This window comes from Arachis stenosperma, chromosome 2 (genome assembly GCF_014773155.1).
Source record: "Arachis stenosperma cultivar V10309 chromosome 2, arast.V10309.gnm1.PFL2, whole genome shotgun sequence".
NCBI lineage: Eukaryota > Viridiplantae > Streptophyta > Magnoliopsida > Fabales > Fabaceae > Arachis > Arachis stenosperma.
Genome location: NC_080378.1, coordinates 52,846,058 through 52,859,988, shown reverse-complemented (window position 1 = coordinate 52,859,988; position 13,931 = coordinate 52,846,058).

The window sequence follows — 13,931 nt, the reverse complement described above, 5'->3', positions numbered from 1 at the left end:
ACTACAAAATCGGTAGAGAGAGGCAAGTTTGCGCGGACATGTGTCTAGATCGACCTCGGTACGGTGGTGATAAAGAAAATCATTGTTGATGATTATGAATATGAGGTAGAATACGAGAGTCTCCATCTTATTTGTGGGACGTGTTCATGCTATGGTCATGTAGCAAGGGAGTGCAAAAGTGCTTCTTCTTCCATTGATGAGGGTGTGGAAGTAACTGCTTTGAATGAGAATCATGGGAAGGAGTTGCCGGAAACCGACAAATTGTCGGAGATGAGGAATGTAACGGGCGGGTGATCAAAAATGGCAAGCTTTTGAATTTGGAAATAATAATGGCGAGGAGCAAAAGGATAGGGAAGGTTCGGATTCTTTGGAGACAATTTCTCATGCAAATCACGTTACTTTGGCAACAAGTGATGAAGAGGAGGGGTGGGCCAAGACGATTAAAAAAGAAAAAGGTAAATTGGGTTTAAAAAAGGGCGGAACCTTCATGTGGGCCATCTTTCAACAAGGCCCACAAAGCTAAGAAAGGAGTTACCTTGAAGGGCTTAATGAATTTGGGCCAAAATAAACAACTGCATGCACCAAAAGAAGATATTTTCAAGAAGGACAAAAGTGAAGATTTCTCTGCACTAACAAGCACGGAACAGAACCTGAAGAAGGGCGCAACCCCTCGAGTGTATACTTCTCGCTTCGGAACTAGTAGAAAAAGATTATGACTGGCGTCCCTCCAAGCATCCCCGGTGGACAATGACCGAGTTCATGTGGGGTCTAAGAATGGCGAGAAGCAAACTGAGGTGGAACAAAGAGATATTCAGATTTGGGTAAAGGCTGAGGATTAGAACTCCTTTTCTCTATTTTTTTTTATATTATTGTTTATGGATAGTCTTAATATAATAGTTTGGAACATTAGAGGTGCTTTTAACAAATTGGCATAGGTTCATTGCAAGGAGCTAGTGAGGAAATACCATCCTACCTTTTTTATTATTGTGAAAACACATTCACCTTTTCAGAATCTTAAAGTGTTTTGGAAGAGGCTGGATTTTTATTCTATTGGTATAGTGGAGGCTACAGGTCATAAAGGAGGTATTTGATTTCTCTCTTCTATTCCAAATATTCCTTGTAAGCTTATTAGTAATTTTAATCAATGTCTTACTTTTGAATTTTGCCGAGGAAATATAAATTGGAGATGCAATGCGGTGTATACTAATCCCCATTTTAATAGTAGAGTCTTGTTATGGGATCATCTTTTATCTTTGGGTACTTCTTTTGATGGTCCGTGGCTTGTGCTTGGAGATTTTAATGAAATTTTAAGAGAAGATGACGTCAGAGGTAGCTCCTTTTCTGTTCAAAGGGTCGAGATCTTTGCCTCTGTCCTAGAAGATTGTGGCTCACTTGACCTTCGTATGATTGGTAGGAGCTTCACTTGGTATAGAAGAATCCAAAATTATAGAGACATAATAAAAAAGTTGGACATGACTCTTATCAATAGTTCTTGTCTTTCATTGTTTCCAGAAGCTTATGCAGAAATTCTTAGTAGACTTCATTCAGACCCTGTCCAATCTTAGTGAGATGTGAATGATCTCCTCAACTCAAAGGTGCTCGTCCTTTTAGGTTCCAAGCTGCTTGGGCTACTCACCCAGCATATAGACAGGTTGTGCAGCAAAATTGGAGGCATGGGTCTTAGTGGATAGCTGAAAATCTTCACAAGCTACAAAAAGATTCTTTGGATTTTAATTCCAAGATTTTTGGTAATATTTTTATGAAAAAATAGAAAGCTAGAGAAGCAAATTGAATCCATCCAGAAGAGGCTTGAGTCGGTTGATTCTCTTTCTCTTAGAAACAAAGAAAAGGAGCTTATAGATAAGTATAATTGCATTCTTTTTCAAGAAGAAATCTTTTGGTTCCAAAAGTCCTAAGAACAGTGTGTGCGTTTTGGAGACAGGAATACAAATTTTTTTCACCTCTAATCTCTAAATCATAGGAAACATGATAAGATCAATGGGTTGTTTTTAAACGATGGTACTTGATCTATGGATCAAGATGCTCTTCAAAATGAAGCTATATCTTTCTACAAACAACTTTTTTGTTCAATAGAGGAAGTGGATTTGGATTGTCTTGGAGATAGTCGCTTACCCTGTTTAAGTGATGAAGCTGGTCAGAATCTCACTGCACCAGTAACACTAGCTGAGGTAAAAGAAGCTGATTTTGGTATGAATTCCTTCAAGGCTCCAAGCCCGGATGGTTTTCAAACTTTTTTCTTTAAAGAGTATTGGGAGATTTTTGGTTTGGATATTTGCAGGCTTGTTCAGAATGTCTTAACAAGTGGTTACATTGACCCTTCATTTATGGAAACCTCATAGTGCTTATCCCTAAAGTGGAGGTGCCTAATTACATGAAAGATTTCAGGCCGATTAGCCTATATAATGTGGTGTATAAGATGATCACCAAGGATTTGGTAAACCGACTCTGACCTTTTTGACATATATCATTGGACCTCTTCAAGGCGGTTTCATCCAAGGCAGGGGTGCACCAGAGAACATCATCATTGCTCAGGAGATTCTCCATTTCATGAAGAAAACAAAATTGTACAAAGGAACGTTGGCCTTTAAAATCGATTTAGAGAAGGCTTATGATAGGGTTGACTGGAGGTTTCTTGAACATTCCCTTAGGGGTTTTGGTTTCTCCACTACTACTATCAAACTAATCATGTCTTGTATCCAAACTTCTTCTCTCTCAATTCTTTGGAATGGCAGCAGGTTAGATAAGTTTGTCCCTAAGAGGGGTCTCCGGCAAGGAGATCCTATGTCCCCTTATTTGTTTGTTATCTGTATGGAGCGTTTAGCTTGCTATATTACTAATCACGTTGATATGGGTATATAGGATCCTGTGGCTGTTTCTAAAGGGGGACCTAGGGTCTCCAATCTTATGTTTGTTGATGATTTGCAGAAGCTGCAAAGCCAGGAAATTCCAAGTCCAAGTTCTCATGAATTCTCTCAACTTATTTTGCAAAATTTTTGGGATGAGAATTAATTTGGATAAATCCGAAGCTCTTTGCTCCAAGAATGTTTCTAATCAACAGAAAGAGATGTTTACCGGAGTTTCTATCATCAGATTCACCCAGGATCTTGGGAAGTATCTCGACATCAATCTTAATCACTCCAGGATGTCCAGAGTTTCCTTTAATAGTGTCGTGGATAAAATAAGGTGTCGGCTTGCTAATTGGAAAGGGCGTCTCTTGAATAGGGCCGAGCGACTCTGTTTGATTAATTCAGTAGTGGCCTCTTTACCAGTTTACCAAATGCAGGTTTTGTTCTTTCCTATCAATGTCACTAATAAGATATCTTTGTTAATGCACCGATTTCTTTGGAAGGGCCAGGTTGAAGGAAGGTATACGAGTCTTGTCAATTGGAGGACAGTAGTCACCCTGAAGAAGTTTGGTGGACTTGGGATTAGAGACCCTGCTTGCGCTAATATAGCACTGTTTGGCAAACTAGTCTGGCAGTTTTTTCAGTGTCCAGAGAAACTTTGGGTTCAAATGCTTGCTACGAAATATAAGAGCATATGCTTGTCCTCCTATAAGAATGCTTCCTATGTTTGGACAAGTATGGTGAAGGCTTATCAAGTTCTGAAAGAGGGTTTTTCTTGGCGTATTGGTTCTCTAAATGGTTCCTTTTGGTTTGATTCTTGGAGAAGAGAAGGTGTTGTTGCAAATGAGTTGCCATATGTCTACATCGCAGATACTGACCTTGCTATTGGTGACCTTTGGAGAGATGGTTGTTGTAATTTCAATGGAATTTACACTCCTATACCTAATATTTTGTCTCTAAATATAAATTCTTACAATCCTGATGTGGATTCTGGAGACATAACAGGTTGGAGATGGGATGCATCAAACTAAAAAATTTACTTTTGTAGTAGTGGTTACTTATGGCTTTGCAAGCATAAATATCCTAAGGAATTCAAATTTCTTGTTTGGCCTTGCCTCCATAATGCTCTTTCAACTGCTGTTTTTAGACATCATCATGGCTTTCTTCTTCTGATTTATGCCCACGTTGCTCTCTAACTCCAGAAACTATTCTTCATTGTTTGCGTGATTGTCCAAAAGTTAGTGTAATTTGGCAAACTTTAAAGCTTAATGATGTTCACGGTTCATCCTTTAAACAATGGATATCTGAATGAAAAAATGTCAATGCTACTCTTTTTTTCTCTGGTCTTTGATGGATTTGGAGAGACAGGAATAATGATATTTTCAATCCTATGAATTCTTGGCCTTTCAATAAAGTGCTATCATTAATCTCAGCATCTGATAAGGAATTAAAGTCTTTGTTCTCTAAGCTTAACGGTGTTCATTTATCTTGCCCGAGCTCATCTTGGTCTCCTCCTCTTAGGGGAATGTTTAAGATTAATAGTGATGCTAGTATCCATGGTAATTGTGCTGGCTTTGGCTGTATTATCCGAAATTCGGATGGTGCCTGGCAAGGTGGTTGTATTAGGGTTCTGCCGCTAGGATCGGTTCTTCATTGTGAGCTTTTTGCTATTTGGAGGGGATTACTTTTGGCTTGGGAGGCAGGGTACAGGCAGGTTTCTTGTGAGACAGACTATTTGAAAGCTTTTCTCCTAGTCCAAGACCGTTTTACTAACATTTAAAGTGTTGATCATGATTTGGTTTCTAAAATTTATGATATTTTGACTTCGAATTGGAGAGCTGATGTCAAGGTAATTCAAAGATCAGCCAACCATGTTGCGGATGCTTTGGCAAAGTTTGCAGTAGTGAATAATATCTCCCAAACAGAGTTGTTGGAGCCTTGGGATGAGCTTCGCATCTTACTTACAAAGGACGTAGCTGCTAGTTTTTAGGGAGCCTTCCTCTCCCTTTTGTTTCATTTGTTTTCTTTTCTTTCTTGTCTAGTCAAAAAAAAAAAAAAAAAAACCTGCCATTGTTTCATCGCCACTATTATATTACCTTGTTCTCCTTTTTCATTTTTTTTCTTCTCCTTCCATCTTCTCTTCATCTGATCGTTATTAATTATTACCAAGTATCATTATCGCAACTTTTAATCTTGTCTATCACTTTAATTTATAACCATCTTCTATTAATTTTTATGAGTTGTTGAAGTTTTACTAAAAGAATTATTAAGATATAAAGCATTTAAAAAATTTGCCCAAATTATCAAAATTTGATGTTAGTAATCCTTAAAAATAATATCAAAATATATTATTTTCAACTAAAAATATTAAAAAAATAGTACATAATTATAAGATTTTTAACCAATAATTATAAATTTAAGTCGCAGTTTAATATAGTACTTTGGGACAGAAGACAACCATTGCTGTTCACATTTGACTGCTACTATATAAGTTTCACATTTATTTTATTGTGCACATTAATTAAACTATACTTTATTATTTTATTTTACATGTTTTTAAATAATGCCATCATATTATAAGGATGAGATTAATTTTTATAATCTAATACGAATCTTCTTATTATTTTGTTCGTCATTTTAATACTATCCATAAAAAAATTACTTAAAGTGAAACATTATATAAAGAGAGACAGAAAACTTTTAGATTTACCGTTCTAGTTTGCTTCTTAAACCTCACTTAATATACGCAAATTTAATAGTTTTGATGGTGGTGATTTTTTGTAATTAGTTAAAAAGTTTCAACTTTCTGTTTGTCTTTCTAACTCTCTCTACGATTTTGAACAAACTTAATTTTATTATTAAATAATTTTTTAAGTTTAGAATTTTTTAACTTCCTATATAACAAGTATCTTTTAAATTATCTAATGCATAAAAGGTTACATTTTTTCATGTGTATTCTGAAAGTTAAAAATTAAAGTTAAATGATATTAATTTTTTTTATTAAGTACAAAAATAAACATAGTCTGAATGATTAGTTCTTTTATTAATGTAGAAAAACTCCATGAAAGGATAATATTAAGTCTATATTGTTATATATGAGAACATGTACTATTTATTATATTATATATAATCTTTGTACCTATAACAAAATGTGTAATCTATAAAGTCAATACAAAGAGTTGACCATGACTTTAGTTTTCAATTTTTTTGGACTATATTTACTTTCTAACAAACTATTTCATAAAGAAAATTATAAGGACAAAATAATCATAAACTTTATTTTAAAAAATTCAATAATATCCCACAAAAATAAAAACAGTTTTGTTACCCTGTAACCATAATAACACATATCGAGTATATGTAAATTGTTAATAAATCAGAAAATAGACTAACCATAATAACACATCTCGAGTATATGTAAATTGTTAATAAATCAGAAAATAGACTAAATAAGTGAACATCAATATCTTCACATTTTTTCATCATTTTCATGTTTTGTTTAATTCTATGTTAGTTTTAGTTTATATCTTTTATTTTATCAATGTCTTTACATTCTTCATCATCTTTATATTTTGTTTAATTCTATGTTAATTTTAGTTTATATCCTTTTGTTTTGAGTACGATATACTTTCACCAGTAGTTTGATTTCACTTTAACTAATTTTTTTTTCAATTTTTTAGAAAAATCTACCAATTTTATCCTTTATGCACACTTTTATGTGTTTCTCTTACTATCGCCCTTCTCCTTTTTTTTTTCGACCCTATCAATTGCATCACCTCTATAGTCTTCTATTACCTTCATCCACTATAGTTTGCAAATTTCATTCGGTTTCACGCATAATTTCCACTTACATTTTTTTTTGTTCAATTTACTTATTTAATTTATATTTTCAGTCATTCTTCTATTATTTTAATTTATTTCTAATTTTTCACGTAAAAAATAGTTGTTTTTTTTATCAATTCAATGTAAAAAAAACTTTTTTATGTTATCAATTTGATGTAAAAAGAATATTTTTTTATTTGATATGTATTCTTATATTTTTATTAATTTTTTGTATAAATTTTTTTATCTAATTAAACTATCTTTTATCTAACATGTCAAGAATTAAACTTAACTTATTTTATAATGAGTAGTTTTTAAATCATCTAATTTATAAAAAGAAGTCACATCTTTTTATTTATTCTAAAAATTTAAAAATTAAAATTAATTTTAGTAGTTTTAGACCAACATAATTAAATAAAAATACAAAATTTTAAATTTCAAAAATATAAAATAATTATAAGATAAAAAATTTATTTAAACATAATTTTTTGTAAAATAATTTATGAATTGACATAAATATAAAATGAACTTTGAAATTGTGATGTGAGCATTACTGCGGTCCACCACTACAAAAATAAAGATGACATATAAATACACAATTTGTTTTAAAAAAATTCAATAAATATATATCTAATGTTCTTCATTAAGATAGTTATTTAAGTTTAAATCCATTCTCTCAAATTATTGATACCATTCAAACTGAATATAAATTTTATGACGACCTTGAATAATAGGCATAGACTTTCCTTTTAATATTGAGAAGGTTTCGTATCCATGGCTAAAAAAAATAAAAAATTAAACTTACATAATCCAAGATATAGAAGAAGACAGAAAAAAAATATATATAATAATGCAATGAATAATTATGTGTTAGTTACAATAGGAGATCTGACTTTGATAACTATATTTTGTAAATATGAGACTAATAAGATTACCTAAAAGATAAAAGAAAGTACTATCTGTACTTAGTGAAATGAAGAAGAAGACACCATGACGGAAAATTGTGCATAAAATAAAAAAGTAATCGCAACATAAATGAAGAAAAGTTAATGATAATTATATTTTATACCAATTTTTAAAATGTAGTTATGTCAATCAATGTTTATTAATAATGTTAAAATGGAAATACAAAAATTGGACACCATTTTTTCTATATTCTCTTTATATATTGTTATAGATGTGGATGTCTGGTTAACAGTGCACATGTTTCTCACTAAACCATACTTTAGTATAAGTTTAGTTTGTTTAATTCATTTATAATGTATTATATTTTAATACTTCGAATTGATGATCAATTTTGGCTATAAATAAGTAAATTTATGACATTCGTAATACAACAAATAAGAAGAAAGCGAAAGTGTATATTGATGTTGCTTTGAGTGATATTATTGTACTACATAATAGTATAGGATTAATCTCTACATACAAGTATTTTGCGCTTACAAATTTTACAAGCCCGGAAGAGAACGAAACCTCTAAACGCGCTGTTTATGTTACGTACGTTTCATGCGTCTCTTTAACAGACTTTTAAATCAATCTAAATCAATTAACGCGCGAATATATAACTTCTATTTTTCAAAAGATTTCGTTTCCTTTTTCAAGTTTCTTGCCAAATTTGATCGATCTCCTTCGTGCGTTCTCTCTTTACCTTTTCATTTGTTGTTTTACGTGCGTTTATCACTAGTTTCTTCTTCGTCATTTATGTGTGTTTCTCTCTCTGTATTCTTGCTTCATTTTTTTTATTTTCATGGTTTCTAAAATCAAGTTTTGAAATCGTTTTGAAGATAATGGATGATTCAACTTCAGATTGTCAGCTGAATGATGAGCGGATAATTTATACGCTTTTTCGCATTGTTTTTAGATAGTTTTTAGTAGGATCTAGTTACTTTTAGGGATGTTTTTATTAGTTTTTATAATAAATTCACATTTCTGGACTTTACTATGAGTTTGTGTATTTTTCTGTGATTTTAGGTATTTTCTGGCTGAAATTGAGGGACCTGAGTAAAACTCTGATAAAAGGCTGACAAAGGACTGCTGATGCTGTTAGATTCTGATGTCCCTGCACTCGAAATGAATTTCCTGGAGCTACAGAACTCCAAATGGTGTACTCTTAATGGCGTTGGAAAGTAGACATCCAGAGCTTTCCAGCAATATATAATAGTCCATACTTTATTTGTGATTAGATGACGTAAACTGGCGCTCAACGCCAGTTCCATGCTGTATTCTGGAGTCAAACGCCAGAAACACGTCACAAACCAGAGTTGAGCACCAAAAACACGTTACAACTTGGCGTTCAACTCCAAAAGAAGTCTCTGCACGTGTAAAGCTCAAGCTCAGCCCAAGCACACACTAAGTGGGCCCCGGAAGTGGATTTCTGCATCAATTACTTACTTCTATAAACCGTAGTATCTAGTCTAGTATAAATAGCACATTTTGCTATTGTATTCAGAGTGTTTTGACTAGATCCTGGTTCCTAAATTGTATTTTTGATCCTGTGATAATGTTTTGGGGGTTGGCCATTCGGCCATGCCTGAACCTTCATCACTTATGTATTTTCAACGGTGGAGTTTCTACACACCATAGATTAAGGGTGTGGAGCTCTGTTGTACCTCGAGTTTTAATGCAATTACTACTATGTTTTATTCAAATTCAATCTTATTTCTGTTCTAAGATACTACTCGTACTTCAATCTGATGGATGTGATGATCCGTGACACTCATCATCATCCGTCCTTATGAACGCGTGCCTGACAACCACTTCCGTTCTACAAGCGAAAGCTAGAGTGTGTATCTCTTGGATTCCTAATGCACGACGCATGGTTGCCCTCGCCTGACAACCGAGCCCTCCATTCCGTGAGATCAGAGTCTTCGTGGTATAAGCTAGAATTGATGGCGGCATTCATGAGAATCCGGAAAGTCTAAACCTTGTCTGTGGTATTCCGAGTAGGATTCCGAGATTGAATGACTGTGACGAGCTTCAAACTCGCGATTGTGGGGCGTGATGACAAAATCAAAAGAATCAAGGGATTCTATTCCGACATGATCGAGAACCGATAGATGATTAGCCGTGCCGTGACAGAGCATTTGGACCTTTTTCACTGAGAGTGGGATGTAGCCATTGACAACGGTGATGCCCTACATACAGCTTGCCATGGAAAGGAGTAAGAAGGATTGGATGAAGGCAGTAGGAAAGCAGAGATTCTGAAGGAGCACAGCATCTTCATACGCCTATCTGAAATTCCCATCAATGATCTACATAAGTATTTCTATCCTTACTTTCTGTTTATTTATTATTATTATTCGAAAACTCCATAACCATTTATTATCCGCCTGACTGAGATTTACAAGATAACCATAGCTTGCTTCATACCAACAATCTCCGTGGGATCAACCCTTACTCACGTAAGGTTTATTACTTGGACGACCCAGTGCACTTGCTGGTTAGTTGAGCGAAGTTGTGAAATTATGTTTAGACCATGGTATTGAGTCTTGAGTCAACCTTTAAGTTTGGTGTCAATTGCATTTTTCTAAAAATTTATGAATTTTTTGAAAATTCATGCATTCATAGTGTTCTTCATGATCTTCAAGTTATTCTTGGTAAGTCTTCTTGTTTGATCTTGATGTTTTCTTGTTTTGTATCTTTTGTTGTTTTTCATGTGCATTTTTGCATTCATATTGTCTAAGCATTAAAGATTTCTAAGTTTGGTGTCTTGCATGTTTTCTTTGCATAAATTTTTTTTTCAAAAATATGTTCTTGATGTTCATCATGATCTTCAAAGTGTTCTTGGTGTTCATCTTGACATTCATAGTGTTCTTGCATGCACTATGTGTTTTGATTCATAATTTTCATGTTGTGAGTGATTTTTTATGTTTTTCTCACTCATAATTAAAAATTCAAAAAAAAATCTTATCTTTTTTAAAAAAATAAATATCTTTTCCTTTTTTCTCTCAAAATTTCGAAAATTTGGGTTGACTTAGTCAAAAATTTTTAAAATTAGTTGTTTCTTATAAGTCAAGTCAAATTTTTAAATTTTAAAAATCTTATCTTTTTAAAACTTTTTCAAAAATTAAATCTTTTTCGTTTTTCTTATTAATTTACGAAAATCCTTTAAAATATTTTTCAAAAATCTTTTTCTTAGTTTTATCTTTATTTTCGAAAATTATGCTAACAATTAATATGATTGATTAAAAAATTTGAAGTTTGTTACTTTCTTGTTAAGAAAGGTTCAATCTTTAAATTCTAGAATCTTATCTTTTAGTTTCTTGTTAGTAAAGTAATCAATTTAAATTTTAATCATATCTTTTTATCTTACCTTTTATATCATATCTTTTTCAAAATTTTATCTTTTTTAAAAATTTGATTTTAAAATATCTTTTCTAACTTCTTATCTTCTTATCTTTTCAAAATTAATTTTCAAATCTTTTTCAACTAACTATTTGATTTTTTGTTTGTTTTTTATCTTTTTCAAAACCACCTAACTACTCTTCCCTCTCTAATTTTCGAAAATACCTCCCTCTTTTTCAAAAATTCTTTTTAATTAATTAATTACTTTAAATTTTAATTTTAATTTTATTTCTTATCTCAATTTTCGAAAATCATTAACTCCTTTTCAAAATTGTTTTCGAAAACTTCTCTCTCATCTTATTCTATTTATTCATTCATTTACTAACACTTCTCTTTATCTCAAATCACTGTCCCTATCCTCACCCTTGTGTTTGGATTCTCCTTTCTTTATTCCCTTTCTTCTTCTACTAACAATAAGGAACCTCTTTACTATGACATAGAGGATTCCTCTTCTTTTTCTATTCTCCTATCCTTCATATGAGCAGGAAGAAGGAAAAAGGCATTCTTGTTGAAGCTGATCCAGAACCTGAAAGGACTCTGAAGAGAAAACTAAGAGAAGCTAAATTATAACAATCCAGAGACAACCTTGCTGAAATTTTTGAACAAGAAAAGGAGATGGCAGCCGAACCCAACAACAATAATGCAAGAATGATGTTTGGTGATTATACTGCACCTACGTCCAAGTTTGATGGAAGAAGCATCTCAATTCCTACCATTGGAGCAAACAATTTTGAGCTGAAACCTCAATTAGTTGCTCTAATGCAACAGAACTGCAAGTTTCATAGACTTCCATCAGAAGATCCCTACCAGTTCTTGATTGAGTTCCTACAAATCTGTGAGACTGTTAAGACTAATGGAGTAGATCCTGAAGTCTACAGGCTCATGCTTTTCCTTTTTCCTGTAAGAGACAAAGCTAGAACATGGTTGGACTCTCAACCTAAAGATAGCCTGGACTCCTAGGATAAGCTGGTCACGGCCTTCTTGGCTAAGTTCTTTCCTCCTCAAAAGCTGAGCAAGCTTAGAGTGGATGTTCAGACCTTCAAACGAAAAGATGGTGAATCCCTCTATGAAGCTTGGGAAAGATACAAGCAGATGACCAAAAGATGTCCTTCTGACATGTTTTCAGAATAGACCATGATAGATATATTCTATTATGGTCTATCTGAGTTCTCTAAGATGTCACTGGACCATTCTGCAGGTGGATCCATTCACCTAAAGAAAACACCTGCAGAAGCTCAAGAACTTATTGACATGGTTGCAAATAACCAGTTCATGTACACTTCTGAGAGGAATTCCTTGAATAATGGGATGCCTCAAAGGAAGGGAGTTCTTGAAATTGATGCCCTGAATGCCATATTGGCTCAGAACAAAATGTTGACTCAGCAAGTCAACATGATTTCTCAAAGTTTAAATGGATGGAAAAATACATACAACAGTACTAAAGAGGCATCTTCTGAAGAAGACGCTTATGATCCTGAAAACCCTGCAATGGCAGAGGTAAATTACATGGGGGAAGCCTTTGGCAACACCTATAACCCCTCATGGAGAAATCATCTAAATTTCTCATGGAAAGATCAACAAAAGCCTCAACAAGGCTTTAATAATGGTGGAAGAAACAGGTTTAGCAATGGCAAGCCTTTCCCATCATCTTCTCAGCAACAGACAGAGAATTCTGAACAAAGCACCTCCAACTTAGCAAACTTAGTCTCTGATCTATCTATGGCCACTTTAAGTTTCATGAGTGAAACAAGGTCCTCCATTAGAAATCTGGAGGCACAAGTGGGCTAGCTGAGTAAGAAAATCACTGAAACTCCTCCTAGTACTCTCCCAAGCAATACTGAAGAGAATTCAAAAAGAGAGTGCAAGGCCATTGATAATCAACATGGCCGAACCTAGAGAGGAAGGAGAGGACGTGAATTCTAATGAAGAAGACCTCATGGGACGTCTCTCAAGCAAGAAGGAGTTCCCTATTGAGGACCCAAGGGAATCTGAGGCTCATATAGAGACCATAGAGATCCCATTAAACCTCTTTCTGCCATTCATGAGCTCTGAAGACTATTCTTCCTCTGAAGAGGATGAAGATGTAACTGGAGAGCAAGTTGCTCAATATCTAGGAGCTATCATGAAGCTGAATGCAAAGTTTTTGGTAATGAGACTTGGGAAGGTGAACCTCCCTTGCTCATTAGTGAACTAGATACATGGGTTCAGCAAACTTTATCTCAAAAGAGACAAGATCCTGGCAAATTCGTAACACCCTGCACCATATGCACCATGATCTTTGAAAAAGCTCTGTGTGACCTGGAGTCAGGTATAAATCTTATGCCACTCTCTGTAATGGAGAAGCTGGGGATCATTGAGGTACAACCTGCTATATTTTCATTGTAAATGGCAGACAAGTCAATAAGACAAGCTTATGGATTGGTAGAGGACGTGTTGGTAAAGGTTGAAGGCCTTTACATCCCTGCTGATTTCATAATCTTAGACACTAGGAAGGAGGAGGATGAATGCATCATCCTTGGAAGACCTCTCCTAGCCATAGCAGGAGCTGTGATAGATGTTAATAGAGGAGAATTAGTCTTTCAATTGAATGGGGACTACCTTGTGTTTAAGGCTCAAGGATCTTCTTCTTTAACAATGGAGAGGAAGCATGAAATGCTTCTCTCAGTACAGAGTCAAACAAAGCCCCCACAATCAAACTCTAAGTTTGGTGTTGAGAGGCCACAGCCAAACTCTAAGTTTGGTGTTGAATCCCCACATCCAAACTCTAAGTTTGGTGTTGGGAGTCTACAACATTGACCTGATCACCTGTGAGGCTCCATGAGAGCCCACTGTCAAGCTAGTGACATTAAAGAAGCGCTTATTGGGAGGCAACACAATTTTTATTTATCTAATTTTATT